The sequence below is a fragment of the Chelonia mydas genome, chromosome 6, assembly GCF_015237465.2.
Source record: "Chelonia mydas isolate rCheMyd1 chromosome 6, rCheMyd1.pri.v2, whole genome shotgun sequence".
Classification (NCBI taxonomy): Eukaryota; Metazoa; Chordata; order Testudines; family Cheloniidae; genus Chelonia; species Chelonia mydas.
Genome location: NC_051246.2, coordinates 15,394,012 through 15,412,798, shown reverse-complemented (window position 1 = coordinate 15,412,798; position 18,787 = coordinate 15,394,012). Strand labels below are relative to the sequence as shown.

Here is an 18,787-nt window from a genome sequence, read left to right as displayed (position 1 = left end):
GGGCTCTGGCTGCAGAGGGAGCCGGTATAGGGATCTCAGAAAGGGGGAGTGTCTTTCTCTAGCAGCAACAGGAGACAACATTAAAGTGTCCCCCTCTCCCGTGGCTGCTTCTGCCTCCACCCTGATGCAGCTGGGGTATTTAGCTTCTTCCCCAAGATCTGTCCCTAAGGGGGCTGCCTTCCCCCCCCCCCCACCTCATCCAGCACTGACATGCACTTCCTCATTCAGAAGCAATTGATCCTGGTGCCAGCCTACCTGTGCCATTCTGGGTATGGAGCCCACACATCCACCCCCCACCCGCCCCCCAGCAGGGTCTCTGCCAGGGACTCACTCTGGGTTCAAAGAAGAGCTGGATAATTTCATGGAGTATAGGTCCACCCATGGCTGTTAGCCACAGTGGTCAGGATGCAATCCCATGCCCAGGGTGAACTGAAACCTCTGCCTGCCAGAAGGGGATCGGTCTAACTGCCCTGCTCTGTACACTTGCCCTGGAGCTCTAGTATGGGCCACAGTTGGAGACAGGATACTGGATGAGACCATGGTCTGACCTAGTGTGTCAGCTCTTAAGCTCTTCTCACTGTGGATTACCCAACAAGGCTCAATGGATCAGAAATTTGACAAGGGTCTCAGATTGCCCACACCACACCTTTGCCTCTGATGGGCACCAACTACTCAAGGAATCTTTGCCAGTGCCCTCTTAGGCTAACCAGCGCCTTCTTCATGGAAGTGCATCTATTGGCTACTCAGCACCTAAATCTCCACAGTCACTGGATGCTACAGCTCCAATCCCAGCAAAACCTCTACACCCCCTCCCCACCTTCTCTGTACAACCAATGCTTTCTTCCGAATCTCCAGTGCGATCCTCAGCTCTCTCAGTGCATTTGCTGTGTGCCACCAGAGCATTATGGGTCATGGTATATTCAAATGAGCATCACATGGCAGGCCCCCCAATTTGGCAACTGAATTCATTTCTCCTAGTTCCCCTGAGCTCCCTAGCTGTGAGTAGACAAAGCATTATGGGTAGGGTATATGCAAATGAGCAGCATGTGGGCATCCCCATTTGGCATCCAAATTCCTTAGTCCCACTCAGCTCCCTAGCCAAGAGTTGGCAATGCATTGTGGGTAGTGGAATATGCAAATGAATGGCACTGGGTATCTCCATTGGGCCTCAGAATCCTCTGATCTTCTGCCACCCATAGGCACTTCAGGGACTGCTGGCAACATTTAACCCCAATAGAAATCATGGGGGCCTGGTTGCATTGGGAGTGGAGGGGTCCCTACATCCATAAATCTGTCCTGTGTTGGATTTCAGGGTATTTTATGCCAGATAGAATCTGTCCCCTAGCAGCCAATCCCAGGTAGCTCCTGTGCCAGGCTGTGCCAGTCACAACTAGTCCATCCCCTCCAGCTACTGCAACATGCTATTCTCATGTCACCCACCACAATGAGCACTATCCACCCAGACTGGACATTAGGGCTATTTCCTGAATCATATCAGTCTTCATGTGTCTCTAACAGTGCTCCAGATAGCAGCTCCACTGCCTTTTTATTGGTCACTCCCCCCGTCTGCCACCCAGCACCTTGGCACCCCCTGCTCTCCACCAGAACCATATTGGCCAAGGTAGACGGCTGTTCCAGATGCTCTAAGGTCAGACCCCGAGCCATGTTCTCAGCTGCCCTGTTCCTGTGCCCAGGACAGAGGTAGTACTAAGCCACCTATGACCACCCTTCCTTCCATGGCCATCTATGGCACTGCCCAACCCCTGCTGGATGGGGCAACTGCTGTTGTTAATAACACAAGCTCTCTATTCCCGAATGCAAAGAATATGAGTTAGAGCAGTGTCGGGACTGCTCCAACTTAGTCTCTGCTCTGCAGGCCGTGGGGAGCAGAGAAGACCTAGAGCTCCATGCACTCCGGCCATGCCACTGATACATCCCCTATGCCGGAGGCTGAGAACAGGGCTGATGCAGGTTCTTATGTCAATTCCACACCAGCCAGAGAGGCCCCTGCTCTGGGGGATTCTCAGAGAGACTTTAAGGCCCCTCTACTCTGTCAGAATTATGGAAAAGGGTCTGCATGAAAAACCATGCTGTTATCAGACAGGTCAGGCCAAGACTGTCCCAGGAGCTGAGAGCCTGGAAGCCCTAACTGTTCTCCAGTTCACTGGGTGTGCAGCCATGGACCCTGGGAGTGCAAGGAAGTGGGACTGCAATTTTCTAAAAATTAAGTTTGGAAGGGGTTTTGGCGGGGGGATAAGGGTTACCAAAAAGTTGAAATTTTCAGCTGAAAATTTTGACAATTTTTCCCCATTTTCCTTGAAATTTTCTGGGGGAATAAAACCCCATTTTCCAAACAACTCTAGAAGACAGAGGCAATGGACTGGAAGGAGAGAGAATAAATCATTGTTCTGGGTGAATAAGTTTGGATGAAAGGATGGATACAAAGGAAGGTTCCCTTCTGGTCTTAACATTTATGACTGTAAATATGGACACCAGATGGACCACTGTATGGATGCGTGGACCAATGGATGAATGAGTGGATGGATGGATGGATGGACCAATGGATGGACCACTGGATGGACCAACCACTGGACGGACGGACTGATGGAGCTACTATAAGGTGGATGCATAAGTGGGTGGAAAACCGTTCCCAGAGAGTAGTTAACAGTGGTTCACAGTCAAGCTGGAAGGGCATATTGAGTGGGGTCCCGCAAGGATCAGTTCTGCATCCAGCTCTGTTCAATATCTTCACTGATGATTTAGATAATGGCATAGAGAGTACAATTTTAAAGTTTGCAGATGGTACCAAGCTGGGAGGGGTTGCAAGTGCTTTGGAGGATAGGATTAAAATTCATAATGATCTGGACAAACTGGAGAAATGGTCTGAAGTAAATTGGATGAAATTCAATAGGACAAATGCAAAGTACTCCACTTAGGAGGGAACAATCAGTTGCACGCAGACAAAATGGGAAACGACTGCCTCGGAAGAAGTACTGCAGAAAGGGATCTGGGGCCTATAGTGGATCACAAGCCAAATATGAGTCAACAGTGTAACACTGTTGAAAAAAAAGCAAACATCATTCTGGGATGTATTAGCAGGAGTGTTGTAAGCAAGACACGAGAAGTAATTCTTCTGCTCTACTCTGCACTGATTAGGCCCCAGTCCAGTTCTGGGCACCACATTTCAGGAAAGATGTGGACGAATTGGAGAAAGTTCAGAGAAGAACAACAAACATGATTAAAGGTCTAGAATGTGACCTATGAGGGAAGATTGAAAAAATTGGGTTTGTTTAGTCTAGAGAAGAGAAGACTGAGAGGGGACATGGTAACAGTTTTCAAATACTTAAAAGCTTGTTACAACTACAAGGAGGAGGGAAACAATGCAGCAAAATCCCAAATATTGGCAAACTGCTGAGGTTGAGGGGCAACACTAATCAGCCAGCATCAAGTCTCATCCTGGTGTCTGGTAGAGATCAGCCAAGTCCTGAAGCAGTAGGTTTACTATCCTGCCACAAATTTTTTAGTATTAACTATGATAATATTCTTGATAGCGATAAAAATATCAAAAAAATTCTGTCAAAACTGTTTTTGAAGGCAACTTTGGTTTATCTCAACAAAATATTTTTGCAAAAACTGAAAAATTTTGGCTGAAAATCAATTGTTTTCTCTTCTTTGGGCTGGGCTCCCCAGCTGGACTACATCTCCCATGATGCATCACAGCAATATAGCTCCTATGATGCTGTCACAATAAAAAGCCCCCGCCGCGGGCCCCCTGGGTAAGCACCAGCGTTGTATATTGCTAACGCCTTTATATGCATTGGAAAGTATCTTGGAAAGGGTTGAAGGTGTGAGTGTGGAGTGAAAGATTCCTTTGGAGGTTACGAGAGGCCAAAGGGGGAGGAAGGAAGAAAGGAACAGGTTAACTCAATGATCCAGCTAGGCCCGAAGATAAGAAATGAAACTGCAGCGAAAGGCGAGTGCACACAAACAAGCTCTCTGCTGCCAAACAGCCAGATGCCTGTGTCTCAACCCCAGCCAGCCGTGAAAAAGGAGACCTGAGCCAGACAGAACTGAAGGGGTTGCAAAACTAGTAAGATTGAAAAAGTCGGTGAGTGGAAAAACAACAGAAACCGGTGTGTTTTGGGGAAACTAAGGGAGCCGCGGAAGGCCAGTTTGGAGTGGTACCAAGAGCATGGGGGACGAGAGTCCCTGGATGAAAATGCCCCTGGAAGAACCCTGGGGTTGTGAGAGCGCACCAACTGTTCTAACCGGCTGTATTAACGAATTGTGTCGGCATGTTCAGGAAACGAATGTTAACGATTGCGGACTTGGGAGTCCCACAGTCGTGGGCGATGGCACCCACAATGGGTTCAAGGCTGGACACACGGGCATTAGGTAGTGCAGACATGGGAGTCCCGCTTCCTGGCCCTCTGGTGTAATGGGAGGCTGGTGGACCTGATGCCCAAGCCACGGAAGGGGTGACAAAAAGGGACAGGACCCTGTTGCATCTTTCAAAGGGGAGTGAGGACCTCTCCCAGTTGGAGAGGGCTCTCACCAAGTTGGGACATAATTCCTGGGATTCCATGGTGGAGCTTCAGAAACTTGTGCACACTCGGCAGGATTTGTTAGACCTGTATGCCGAGTGTGAAAGGCACAAGGGTAAAAACTTGGGGGCAGCTGTGGGATTGGTATAGACTTTTGTGTTTTGTACAAGCGTGAGCACAGAAGAGTTACAAAGGTAAAAGAGATTTAAAAAGAAATATGTTCAAGCGGTATTTTCTGTATGAGACCCAACTCTGATGGACATAGGTGTGTAGGCAAATAGTGGTAGCACTTGTGTAGGAAATGTGTAAAAGGAACAATCCGAAGACGATACTTTGTTCAAGAGATTACTCCTTTTAAACAGATCTTGCTCTGTTAAACCAAACTCTGAAGGATATAGGAGTTTGGGCAGTGTAGTATTTTTTGTGAGTGATATTGTGGTGATTTCACAATTTTGCAAGAAATGTTTAAGGAAAGGGACCAGGAGAGCTGGGGGATAGTTAAGGAACCCACTTTCCTTGCTAAACTGGTAAAGGAACAAAGCCTGTGCCCACGGAAAGGGACAGTTCAGCGAGGAAAGCAGGATCGGGCCCAGACAAGCAGGCAGGCAACAGATAAAGAAATTGGAAAACAGGTTGGAAGCCCTGAGGGCATAGTGGCAGGAGTAAGGAAAGGAGTAAGTGCAGACATGGGGAATTCAGATCCCAGAAATAGTATTTGGAATGGTGAAATCTGAGTCGATTAAGGTGTCATTTTGGGAAATAAGCAAGCGATTTAAGGAAAGAGTGAAAAGTTAATTCTGCAGAGGCTGGAGGGAATTAAGTAGTTGAACTTTGTGAAAATGTTAAAAAGGAAAAGTGTTATAAAAAGAGAATTATTGGTTTCTTTGCAGTCATTCTGAAGGAAAAATGGGCCCTTTTCCAAAGGAATGTCTGTAAATAATCCAGGCAAAGAGACTATCTAATTGAAATAATTTGACTATGGACAATTTAGTCAAATTTGCTAAAAGAATAAAAGGGGGTTATAATTAAAAATATAGAGATAATTAAAAATAAATTAAGCTCTCTGTCCCAGCTACAGGACAGCCTAATACAGAAACAAATGGAAATGAAAAATCATACTGCTATAGCTATGGGATGTACTGAAATGCAGATACTTGCTTTGTCCACCTTGGAACACAAAATGTTTTGGGTAATATCAAGAAACACTAAGGTTTTGATACACTTGCTAAAGCAAAGAAAAAAATCACTGTTTGATACTTATCAATACGAATAGATGCAGTATGTTTCTAGCATAGAAAGGCCAGACCTTTTAACAATTGGGGAAATTGTTGTTAAAAACACACACCAACAAGATCTGGAAGCAAAGATATGGAAAGTTAGCCCACTCCTCATAGGGCACATGGAATCCTTCTGGCTACCCCAGACCTTGAGCCAGTGGGCTGGGGAGGGAGGAAAGCTATTGGACACCAGAGGTTGTACCGAGTGGACTCCTAAAAAGTGGGTGTGCTTGTTCTTGCCTGTTGCTCCAGATCCCTGTAGTAAAGACATTTCACTAGGATCCTGTATGTGGGATGAATTGGATAATGAGACCAAAGTACTGTATAACGGGCAATGTGTATGTGTTAATTCCTGGGAAGAAGTGTTTTGGGAGGATGGAAGTGTTAGCAACCCGCTAGTAGACAAATGTAAATGTAATGTAAGTACTGTGTTTGCCAACAACAAACATTCATTTACTATTTGCCACAACCAAAAAAGTCTCAGCTTTGCCCAGTTGAGGGAGGAGCTATGTGAAACCCGCGAAGCCATACAGGCCACTTTAGATAAGGAAAAGGCCAAGTGTAAGGGAATCATCGTTAAAGACATCTGGGGATGGCAAATTGGAGACAAGGTAATGATGCAAAAGCTGGGGAAGACAGCCCACACTCTGGATGTCAAGTGGGTGGGTCTGTACTCCATTGTGAATCGCATCTCCCCAGTAGTGTACCAGCTTCAGCTACCAGGCAAGCTAAAATGGGCGCATGCCAATCAGCTCAAAACATATGTTTCTCCCTAGGTTTCTGGTCATGGGCCTCGGTTGTGGCCCTGCCATCTGCCTGGACTATATGGGTTTCCATCTGCTCATGGGATTATAAGGATGATTATAATTATGAGGAGGGAAAATACCTCTCCCTGGTTTGAGCTGCTGATGGGGCCTGAGCCACAATGTGGCGTAAGGCTGGAGGAGCGGCGCCATGGAGGCAGTGCATAGTCTGGATAGACACAGTAGGGCCACAGCAAAATACCTGGTGGGTGGCTCCAGACCTCCCCTGGACCCCAGAGGGACAAACCCTGTTCCTCACGTGGTGGCCTGGAGCGGAATGGGAGGCCCTTTGGGGAGTGATAGTAATTTCTGATCCCTGGATACAATATTGTTGTTATGACTTCCTAAACCAGGCAAACAACATCCATGATGGAAGCGAGGGAAGGCTGTAATGGGATGACTAATGACTTAGATAGTTTTTGTATGTGCCCCAATTTCCCCCAATAGGTGTATTTATGTTGTTCTTTTCCTTTCCCTTTTGCTTCATTAACAGTAATAGTGAGAGCCTAGGGACACCCCGAACAGGAGTGGTGGGACCGCTCTTGCTGCTTCAGGCCTGCAGAATCCTTTATTGTGATACAATGTATGTATGGTGGCATATTTTTATGGGAATCCTTGGGTTTCTGACACTTTTGTCCTCCTTTGTTAATATTACCATGATCCAAAATTGGCCAGAGTGGAAGAAAAGATTTATTATCCATTGGCATGGGAGGCAATTGTGGCATGTCATCCTGGGAATTTGGCACCATGTATTACCTGGGCGTTTTTCCAAAGGTGGCTCCCTGCCAAGAGCCCCAGGTCCCCTGGCCCTGCGTATCCCTCCCCAGATGGGTCCAAGACAGAGTTAACCCCGAAGAACTCCATAACCCACAAGGCAGCACTGCCCAGGACAACGTCGCGTCCCATCTCCCTCTAAACCCCCCTCCCAAAGAGTTTGTTTCCACCTGGGAACACTGTCCCCTACCTTTGGAGGAGGAAGATCTCGGTTCGTATTGCCAACACTTGTGGTTGCGCTGGGAAGGAGAAACCTGGGAGCAATGGCTCAAGCGGACCACAGATGGGAAGGTACATGGGGAGGTTTTCAACGTCACAGAAGAGTTCAGCCTGCCATCAGAATCAGTGATTCACTTTGAGAGCTGGCAGCGGGGTGTGGTTGCAGTGTTGGCACCCAGAAGGTGTAGGGTTCAACCCAATCCCCGTAGTTCCAAATTTTGGTATGTTACTTATATCACCCACTCATCCACACACACGTCTCGCCAGTGTGGGGAGGTAAATATTACATGCCCAGAACGATTTCCAGCATCCCTTTTAAATTGTAGCCTCCTTCATTTAGCCTCCAGTCTTCAGGGAATGGTCCCAGGAAAGCACCTCCATGTCTCCCACACCAGCGGTGATGGCAAATTTTACCAGACACCAAATGGGAGGTAGCATCTCAATGCTGGATCCTCCTCAATGCCACCTTGGGAGCTTTAGACATTTACTTGCCTCTGAAGTGCTTTCAAGTCCCAGCCTTCCTTCCCAATTGTACCGGGGGGCCACCCTCCAACTTGCCCTCCTTATGCAGGCATTGTCCCCCTGGAAAAAGCGGACCTTGGTGAGCTCCTTGTGGGATGGGGCCAATTTGGCAGCTAGCATTTGGAATATTCAGCAAGGGACCATAAGAGACAAGCAGTTGGGATGGCTGGAAAAGGCCATGGGGCTAGTCAAAAGTGCGGATGTCACCCACCTTACAGTGGCCACCTTTGCTCTCAAACATACTGCTGAATTGGCCCTCCACACATGAGACACCTGGCAGGGACTGATTGAGGCCGGGGACCAACTAGCTTGGGATTCTATGTGCTCCTAGCTCCAACAATATTTGACCCAGCAAGTCCGTAGCATCCAGGAAGATGTGCTCCATGGAGTCTGGCCCCGGAAAATCCATTTCCACTCAGGGATTCCCCAGGAGCAGTGGCCTTTTTGCTATTCCTGGAGGCTCACTAACTGGAAGTACACAGGCATAGCCTGCTCTTTCATGGCCTTTGGGCCCATGAAAGGAATGTGGGCCCCTGCTGTGAAAATCCAACCAGGCCTTTGGGAAGGCTGCCTCTGGGACTGAGTGGTCCATCTTGATGTGTGGGAGGTGGCTCCCCCCAACGACATGGCTAAGTGGTATGTGCTGACTGCAGCCCTATCAGCACACATGGATTGCAGAGGGCAACACCTGGCAGCTATGGCCTATGGAGTCCCCTCAAATGATGCATAAAGAACGGGCAATGCCAGGCCGCTTTTATGAGGTGGGTCAACACATCTGCTGGGAAGGAGAGGCATCGCGATATGCCCCCACTAAAGCACATTTGTTTACCAATACCTCTGTGTCTGTTTGGAGGACCACCTACCCCATGTTGTCCCTTGACTTGCTGTTACAATCTCAAGTGCAACATTTTTAGGTGCATTGGCCTGCTGTTATTCAAAGTATTTTTAATATTTCTAACTATATTGTGTTTAATTTTTCATGGATTACACCCAATGTTTTTCTCCAATTGGCACATGCCCGGGAGCAACTTACCGTGTTCCAGACAGATGCCTCCTCCTTTACAGTGTTACAGCACACCTTCAATCTGGAGAAAGCTGCGTTTGCCACAGCCATTTGGATGGGGCATCTATGTCAACAAGAGGATGTGTTATGCTATGTTACTAATGAAGCCAGAAGCCACTACTGGGTTGTGTATGCAATTGTTGCTGCCTTAATAATTGTGTTTTTGCTATATTGCTGCTTGTGTAGGAGGCCAACGGTGACACTAGCCACAGTGTCAGAGGGAGGATGGAAACCTAAGTGGTGACCCCTCACAACGGGATGTTGATTTGGGGTCAAGGGGAGGACTGTCACAATAAAATGCCCCCCCCCATGGGGTCCCCTGGGTAAGCAGCAGCGTTGTATATTGCTAATGCCTTTATATGCATTGGAAAGTATCTTGGGAAGGGTTGAAGGTGTGAGTGTGGAGTGAAAGATTCCTTTGGAGATTACGAGAGGCCGAAGGGGGAGGAAGGAAGAAAGGATAAGGTTAACTCGACGATCCAGCCAGGCCTGAAGATAAGGAAAGAAACTGCAGTGCAAGGCCAGCGCACACAAACAACCTCTCTGCTGCCAAACAGCCAGATGCTGTGTCTCAACCACGGCCAGCCGTGAGAAAGGAGACCTGAGCTAGACAGAACTGAAGGAGTTGCAAAACTAGTAAGATTGCAAAGGTTGGTGAGTGGAAAAACAACAGTCTCGCGACCCTGAAACCGGTGTGTTTTGGGGAAACTAAGGGAGCCGCGGAAGGCCGGTTCGGACCAGTACCGAGAGCACGGGGGACGAGGGCCCTGGACGAAAATGCCCCCGGAAGAACCCAGGGCTTAAAACCCTCCCGAAAGCTGAAGCAAGTCAGAGATTTACAGCGGACCCTAGATGACCTGTGCACAGGGCAGAACTCTTGTCTACCCTTTTCCCGCTCTTCTTCTTACATTACACCCAGGCTTGGCCAGCCTTGGGTTGTGCGTGTGTAAGTATGAAAGTGGGTTAGGGCTCGGACACTAACACTTTCTTCCTCCCTCTGAGTGACGTGGGGTGCACCCAGCACTCACAGCTGTTATTTGGTTAATAGAGCTTTAAACTTAGTCACTTGGTGTGGTCCTTCATCTCCTCCCCTAAAGATTCTGCAGCCTCAGCCTGATCACCTGAAGCCCCAGGCAGATTGGTAACATAAATCTGTCCCAATGCATCATGGTATCTCAGCAACAGGGGAAACCATGATGCATTATAGGACATGTAGTCCAGCCAGGGAGATTGGCCCATGGGGAAAATGGGGGCATGAGGCACTCAAACCAGCTCCCATGAAACACTGAAGTTGCATTTCTAAATTAAATTTTTGGTTTTCAGCCCTAAGTTTTCCATTTTAGGGGGGAGGGGGAGTAAATTTTGGCTCTAAATTTTTGATTTTTCACCAAAAAGATGACATTTTCAGGTTCAAATATCGAGAGATTCCTCTTAAAATTAGCAAATGAACTGCCTTGAACCCCCTCACCTAGAAACTTACTTTCCTTGGATGCCTTTAACAGGCATTACTTCCCCTATCACAAGCACTGGGTCTGTGTACAAAACAAGGAAATATTATAAAGAAAAGGGCATTATTTTGGGGAAAACACCGCAGCAGTAAATCAACAATATATTTATGTGGATGTCAGCTTGTGGGAGTTCTAGAGAAGGAGCTCTCTGCTGTCGTCTGTTGGTGAAACTGAAGGAAGAGACAGAGTTAGAAAGCTGCTTGTTTGTTATCCACCTCCTTGCCCCCCAGTGGGAGCATTTTGGTTAAAATTCATTTACATTTTGGGTGTAGGGGTAATGAAATGTTATTATCCTTGTTGTATGACAAAAGGGCTTCAGGACTGTACCTAATATTCCCTAAGAGAAGAGTCACCCAAACCAATACCTCCCTCTGGCACCACTGGGTAATGGAACTGGGACAACCAGAAAAGTGCAAAAGCTGCTTCTTGGAAACGAATATGATTATAAAGGTAAGGATTCAGTTTAATGTTGCAATATACTGTTGAGTTCTCTTGACATGTCAGGGGATAACTGAGTGAACTCCAGTAGGGAATTAGATCTAGACCATGTCCAACAGTTCTAGAGTTGTTTCACTAACTAAAGAACCTGAAAACCTGGGCCTGGTATTTTAATAAGATGTGACAGCGCAGTGAGAGAGGGCAGTCTGGTGACAGAAGACAACATAGAGGCAGGTTTACTTCCCCAATACTAATTTCTCCCTACTGTTACTCACACCTTCATGTCAACTGTCTGTAAAGGGCCACTCTCTTACCACTTCAAAAGTTATTTTTCCTCCCTTGGTATCCTGCTGTTAATAGATTTATCTCGTTAGACTGACCTCACACTTGGTAAAGCAACCCCTCATCCTCTCATGTATTTATACCTGCTCCTGTATTTCCACTCCATGCATCTGATGAAGTGGGTTTTAGCCCACAAAAGCTTATGCCCAAATAAATTTGTTAGTCTCTAAGGTGCCACAAGGACTCCTCATTGTTTTTGCTAATATAGAGGCAGTGGTCAGTTGTCTTTTCATGAAAGTGGAGCAGCACTTCCCCTACGGGCAGGAGATGGATCTGACCAGGTGTACTCCTAAACTTTAACACTTCACCTACTGATGACACCACACCATGCATGAAGGCGTGCAGAAGAGGAAAGGGGTGTTTAAAAAGGAATGTTTGTCCATTGGTTGTTCATGCTGGCTGGTGGGGAAACTGAGGCAAAGGATGACTATCCATGATACTGTGCAGGCTAGACATGCCCAAACATGTGCTAGCAGGGATATTATATCTGTGTCTGACCATTTTCTTGCTGCTACCCCAAAGGGGCTCATGTGGGGTCTCTGCCGAAAGTGATGGTCGAACTTATTGCCATGGTTATTGAGAGATGTTTGTCCGGGAAACAACTGTAGAGTTATGGAACACATAGGGTCTTGTGTTCCAAATCTGGATTCCTGGCAGTGGAACCCAGTGTAACCTTTGGGTGGGCTAGAGTTTGCTAAACTGCCATTCTCCAATGCTCCCCTCCCAAAACCCAAAACCATCCAACTCCCATAGAAAAGCATCCGGAGACCCAGAATTCAGTCTCTAAGGATTTTCAACAAGGATTGCACAGGATCAGCCTCCCCACATTCAAGTCTCAAAAGTAACAAAAGCAATGAATTTAATTAAGTAACAACTTTATAAAATCTTATGATAAAGAAACATAATAAATTATGATAATTTAATTTTTAACAAAAATGATTAGGGGTTTGGAACAGCTTCCATATGGGGAAAGATTAGAAGACTGGGACTTTTCAGCTTGGAAAAGAGATGACTAAGCGGGGATATGATAGAGGTCTATAAAGTCATGACTGGTGTGGAGAAAGTAAGGAAGGAAGTGTTATTTACTCCTTCTCATAACACAAGAACTAGGGATCACCCAATGAAATTAATAGGCAGCAGGTTTAAACAAACAAAGATGTAAGCAGTGTCAGGATGAGCTCCACCCTGACATCTGGTGGTGAGGTGTGGCAAGTTGTGGAAAAGAACTTCAGGGGCCGATCCCATTTGCATAGGCACACCCACCCCACCTAGAATGAGGCCATAGCTGCCCAAATGGTCACTTTGGCTGCTGTGGGATCCCCAGTGTCTCTGTTATTGGGGCAGGAAGAATAAATTGTTATTACCCTGATTATGGGAACTGTGCTTGGAACTGTACTTGGCCTTTTGTTATGATGGAGGGACTCACCGTCAACTAAGTAGCACTCGCTAGGCAAGGGTCATGGGTTCCAAAACTCTATGAATTGAGAGAGGTTGGGGACAAGTATTAATACTTGGTGGCATAGGTCCCTGGGTGAGGGCCTTGCATGCTAATTGCACTTCCTCCTCTCTCCACTGGGGAATATCAGAGCTAATTTTGATTTCATCAGGAGTCTAGTTACAGGCTGCTGAGCTCACTTTGGGCTAGTGGTGCACCAGCACTGAGGCTTCCCTACTACAAGCTGACTTCACCAAAGAGCTGAACTGACTAAGAGCTGAAATCACTGAGCGTTGTGCTAAGTAGTGGGGGAGCCTGAAGATATATTGTAGAGCAGTTTGCGGTACGGCTGGAGTGCCTTGTGGACAGGCTGGTGGAGCAGTTCATAGGCCGGTGGGAGTTGCTGGTGGGCTGCAGAGCTGAGCAAAGCAGTTTGCGGGGTGGCTGGTGGAGCTGTGGGGCGGTCAGCTTCAGATCATGTAAGGTACCTTTTACCCCTGCCCCCATCTCCACCCGGGTTGGGAGGTAAAGCTCCGCAGATAAACTTTTGAACTCTGGGGCTCCCCTGACCAGGGTCAGAGACTTTTGGGTCATTGGACTTTTGGGACTTTGAGTGATTTGGGGTTGCTGAACTCAAGAACCAAAGGGAAAGGGCATGCCCCAATTTGCTTGGGGTGGGTTTTTTGCTCATGGGTTGTGTTATGAATCCTGTTGGTGGTGTTTCCCCAACATAATGCCACATTGCTTCTCTCTGTTATTAAAAGGCTTTTTGCTACACTCAGACTAGGTGCTTGCGAGAGGGGAAGTATTGTCTCTTTGAGGTGCCCAGCGGGGGTGGTATATATTTGTCCCAGGTCACTGGGTGGGGGCTTAAGCCGGTTTGCATTGTGTTATTGGAATGGATCCCCTAGATATTGAACCCTGCCCTTGTTGCTGCCAACTCTGATGGGCAGAAGGGTTACAAAAGGAAGTATTTCTTCACACAATGCACAGTCAACCTGGGGGAACTCTTTGCCAGAGGATGTTGTGAAGGCCAAGACCATAACAGGGTTCAAAAAGGAACTAGATAAGTTCATGGAGGATAGTTCCATCAATGTCTACTAGCCAGGATGGGCAGGGATGGTGTCCCTAGCCTCTGTTGCCAGAAGCTGGGAATGGGCGACAGGAAATGCATCACTTGATGATTTTACCTGTTCTGTTCATTCCCTTTGAAGTACCTGGCATTGGTCACTGTCGGAAGACAGGATACTGGGCTAGATGGACCTTTGGTCTGACCCAGTGTGGCCGTTCTTATGTTTACAACGTAACATGGTTACCTTATAATCCACTTACGTTATCTTTACAGTTATACACAAATAAAGAAAACAAATTAAATCTAACCAGGTCAGTCCCCACAGAAACACAGTGAGAAGAAACTCAAAGTTCCCAAAAGCTTAGGTTGAGTTTGCCTGAGTCTCAGCCCTGGTCTACACTAGGAGTTTAGGTCGAATTTAGCAGCATCAAATCAATGTAAACCTGCACCCATCCACACGATGAAGCCCTTTTTTTCGATTTAAAGGGCTCTTAAAATCGATTTTCTTAATCCACCTCTGACAAGTGGATTAGCACTTAAATCAGCCTTGCCGGGTCGAATTTGGGGTACTGTGGATGCAATTAGATGGTATTGGTCTCCGGGAGCTATCCCAGAGTGCTCTATTGTGACCGCTCTGGACAACACTTTCAACTCAGATGCACTGGCCAGGTAGACAGGAAAAGGCCCACAAACTTTTGAATTTCAATTTCCTGTTTGCATGGTCACCTGCAGCTTGCCACGCTGGCCAGAGCTCATCAGCAGAGGTGACCATGCAGAGCCCATCAGCAGAGGTGACCATGATGGAGTCCCAGAATCGCAAAAGAGCTCCAGCATGGACCGAACGGGAGGTATGGGGTCTGATCGCTGTATGGGGAGAGGAATCCGTGCTATCAGAACTCCATTCCAGTTTTCAAAATGCCAAAACATTTGTCAAAATCTCCCAGGGCATGAAGGACAGAGGCCATAACAGGGACCCGAAGCAATGCCGCGTGAAACTTAAGGGGCTGAGGCAAGCCTACCAGAAAACCAGAGAGGCAAACGGCCGCTCCGGGTCAAAGCCCCAAACATGCCACTTCTGTGATGAGCTGCATCCCATTTTAGGGGGTTCAGCCACCACTACCCCAGCCATGTTGTTTGACTCCTTCAGTGGAGATGGAGGCAACACAGAAGCAGGTTTTGGGGACGAGGAAGATGATGATGATGAAGTTGTAGATAGCTCACAGCAAGCAAGTGGAGAAACCGGTTTTCCTGACAGCCAGGAACTGTTTCTCACCCTGGACCTGGAGGCAGTCCCCCCCGGACCCACCCAAGGCTGCCTCCCGGACTCGCCAGGCGGAGAAGGGACCTCTGGTGAGTGTACCTTTTAAAATACTATACATGGTTTAAAAGCAAGCATTTGAAAGGATTAATTTGCCCTGGCATTCGCAGCTCTCCAGGATGTACTCCCAAAGCCTTTGCAAAAGGTTTCTGGGGAGGGCAGCCTTATTCCACCCACCATGGTAGGACACTTTACCACACCAGGCCAGTAGCACGTACTCGGGAATCATTGTACAACAAAGCATTGCAGTGTATGTTTGCTGGCATTCAAACAACATCCATTCTTTATCTCTCTGTGTTATCCTCAGGAGAGTGATATCATTCATGGTCACCTGGTTGAAATAGGGTGCTTTTCTTAAGGGGACATGCAGAGGTGCCCATTCCTGCTGGGCTGTTTGCCTGTGGCTGAACAGAAATGTTCCCCGCTGTTAGCCGGGGGGGTGGGGTGGGTGAGGGGCTAGCCACGTGGTGGGGGGAGTCAAAATGCGACCTTGGAACGAAAGCACACGTGCTGTGTATGTAATGTTAACAGCAAGGTTTACCGTGAAAGAGTGTAGCCATTGTTCTAGAAAATGTGTCTTTTTAAATACCACTGCCTCTTTTTTTTTCTCCACCAGCTGCATGTGTTTCAATGATCACAGGATCTTCTCCTTCCCAGAGGCTAGTGAAGATTAGAAGGCGAAAAAAATGCACTCGTGATGAAACTTTCTCTGAGCTCATGCTGTCCTCCCATACTGACATAGCACAGACGACTGCGTGGAGGAAGACAATGTCAGAGTGCAGGAAAGCACAATATGACCGGAAGAAGAGGTGGCGGGCTGAAGAGAGTAAGTGGCGGGCTGAAGAGAGGGCTGAAGTTCAAATGTGACGGCAGCGTGATGAGAGGAGGCAGGATTCAATGCTGAGGCTGCTGGAGGATCAAACCAATATGCTCCAGCGTATGGTTGAGCTGCAGGAAAGGCAGCAGGAGCACAAACTGCCACTACAGCCCCTGTGTAACCAACCGCCCTCCTCCCCAAGTTCCATAGCCTCCTCACCCAGACGCCCAAGAATGCGGGGGGGGAGGCCTCCGGCCACTCCACCCCAGAGGATTGCCCAAGCAACAGAAGGCTGGCGTTCAATAAGTTTTAAAGTTTTAAACTTTTAAAGTGCTGTGTGGCCTTGTCCTTCCCTCCTCCACCACCCCTCCTGGTGCTTCTCTCCTCAACCACCCCTCCTGGGCTACCTTGGTAGTTATCCCCCTATTTGTGTGATGAATGAATAAAAATGCATGAATGTGAAGCAACAATGACTTTATTGCCTCTGACAGAGGTGATCGAAGGGAGGAGGGGAGGGTGGTTAGCTTACAGGGAAATAGAGTGAACCAAGGGTTGGTGGGTTTCATCATGGAGAAACAGAACTTTCACACCGTAGCCTGTCCAGTCATGAAACTGGTTTTCAAAGCCTCTCTCATTCGCACCGTGCCCTCCTGTGCTCTTCTAACCGCCCTGGTGTCTGGCTGTGCGAAACCAGCAGCCAGGCAATTTGCCTCAACCTCCCACCCCGCCATAAACCTTTCCCCCTTACTCTCACAGATATTGTGGAGCACACAGCAAGCAGTAATAACAGTGGGAATATTGGTTTCGCTGAGGTCTAACCGAGTCAGTAAACTGCGCCAGCGCACTTTTAAACATCCAAATGCACATTCTACCACCATTCTGCACTTGCTCAGCCTGTAGTTGAACAGCTACTGACTACTGTCCAGGCTGCCTGTGTATGGCTTCATGAGCCATGGCATTAAGGGGTAGGCTAGGTCCCTAAGGATAACTATAGGCATTTCAACATCCCCAACGGTTATTTTCTGGTCTGGGAATAAAGTCCCTTCTTGAAGCTTTTGAAACAGACCAGAGTTCCTGAAGATGCGAGCGTCATGTACCTTTCCCGGCCATCCCACGTTGATGTTGGTGAAACGTCCCTTGTGATCCAGCAGAGCTTGCAGCACTATTGAAAAGTACCCCTTGCGGTTTATGTACTCGCCGGCTTGGTGCTCCGGTGCCAAGATAGGGATATGGGTTCCCTCTATGGCCCCACCACAGTTAGGGAATCCCATTGCAGCAAAGCCATCCACTATGACCTGCACATTTCCGAGGGTCACTACCCTTGATATCAGCAGATCTTTGACTGCATTGGCTACTTGCGTCACAGCAGCTCCAACCGTAGATTTGCCCACTCCAAATTGATTCCCAACTGACCGGTAGCTGTCTGGCGTTGCAAGCTTCCACAGGGCTATTGCCACTCGCTTCTCAACTGTGAGGGCTGCTCTCATCTTGGTATTCTTGCACCTCAGGGCAGGGGAGAGCAAGTCACAAAGTTCCATAAAAGTGCCCTTATGCATGCAAAAGTTTTGCAACCACTGGGAATCGTCCCAGACCTGCAACGCTATGCGGTCCCACCAGTCTTTGCTTGTTTCCTGAGCCCAGAATCAGCGTTCCACCGCATGAACCTGGCCCATTAGCACCATGATGCGCACATTGCCAGGGCCCCTGCTTTGAGAGAAGACTGTGTCCATGTCCTCATCACTCACGTTACCGTGCTGATGTCGCCTACTCACCCAGTTTTGCTTTGCCAGGTTCTGGTGCTGCATATACTGCAGGATAATGTGCGTGGTGTTTAATGTGCTCCTAACTGCCAAAGTGATCTGAGCAGGCTCCATGCTTGCCATGGTATGGCGTCTGCACAGAAAAAAGGTGCGGAACGATTGTCTGCCATTGCCCTGACGGAGGGAGGGGCAACTGACGACATGGCTTACGGGGTTGGCTTACAGGGAATTAAAATCAACAAAGGGGGTGGCTTTGCGAGAAACTGAATGGCCCCCTCAAGGATAGAACTCAAAACCTCAAGGATAGAACTCAAAACTGGGTTTGGCAGGCCGTTGATTTCACAGAGGGAAGGAGGGCTCAGCGTCTCCCAGCTCACGCAGGGCACATGGCCTTTTGTAAAGCAGCTGCCCTGACTGCTCGCCCTCATGGAATCTGACCCCAGCAACAGGGAACCTATTGGAGCAGACCCAAAACTACCACACCCAACATACAGAAGCTTCTGGATGTGTGGTATTAAATCTGCCTAGCAACAATGACCCAGACACAACTCACGCTTACCCCCCAAATGGGTTTCTCAAAGAATTATTGGGCACATGGGTTACATTAACACCTGAAGAGGGGAGGTCTGAGAACTGATCCAATCAATTTGATAACCAGGGACACCCCTGGAGACAGCTGCTGTTTACTGTCTGGAGTAGATGCAGGGGGGAGAGTTACAAAGACAAACCCAAGCATTCTAGGATTGCATGGGAGCAGAAGGTTGGTGATCCATTCATGAAGGGGGGCTCTCTGTCAGCAGGGGTCATTCGTGAAAAGTGGGTCCCTACTTTTTGGGCTGGTCAAGAGCCTAGGTGCTGGAACTAGGGATGCTGCTGTACCCCCTGCCTCAAAGTG

General features: G+C 48.0%; 1 long non-coding RNA gene across 11 annotated transcripts; it reads left to right on the top strand.

Annotated features, from left to right (window-relative positions):
* Nucleotides 1-3,724: 3,724 nt before the first annotated feature.
* Nucleotides 3,725-15,950, top strand: LOC119566382. 11 transcript variants are annotated; one of them, XR_006291440.1, is made up of 3 exons: nt 3,725-4,738; nt 7,118-11,160; nt 14,730-15,347. It is a non-coding gene; the product is annotated as an uncharacterized LOC119566382 (long non-coding RNA). The 11 variants fall into 11 exon arrangements; XR_005225390.2 differs by having other exon boundaries at nt 3,743-4,108; nt 15,099-15,347; XR_006291437.1 differs by having other exon boundaries at nt 3,745-4,738; nt 15,099-15,347.
* The last annotated feature ends 2,837 nt before the right edge of the window (nt 15,951-18,787 follow it).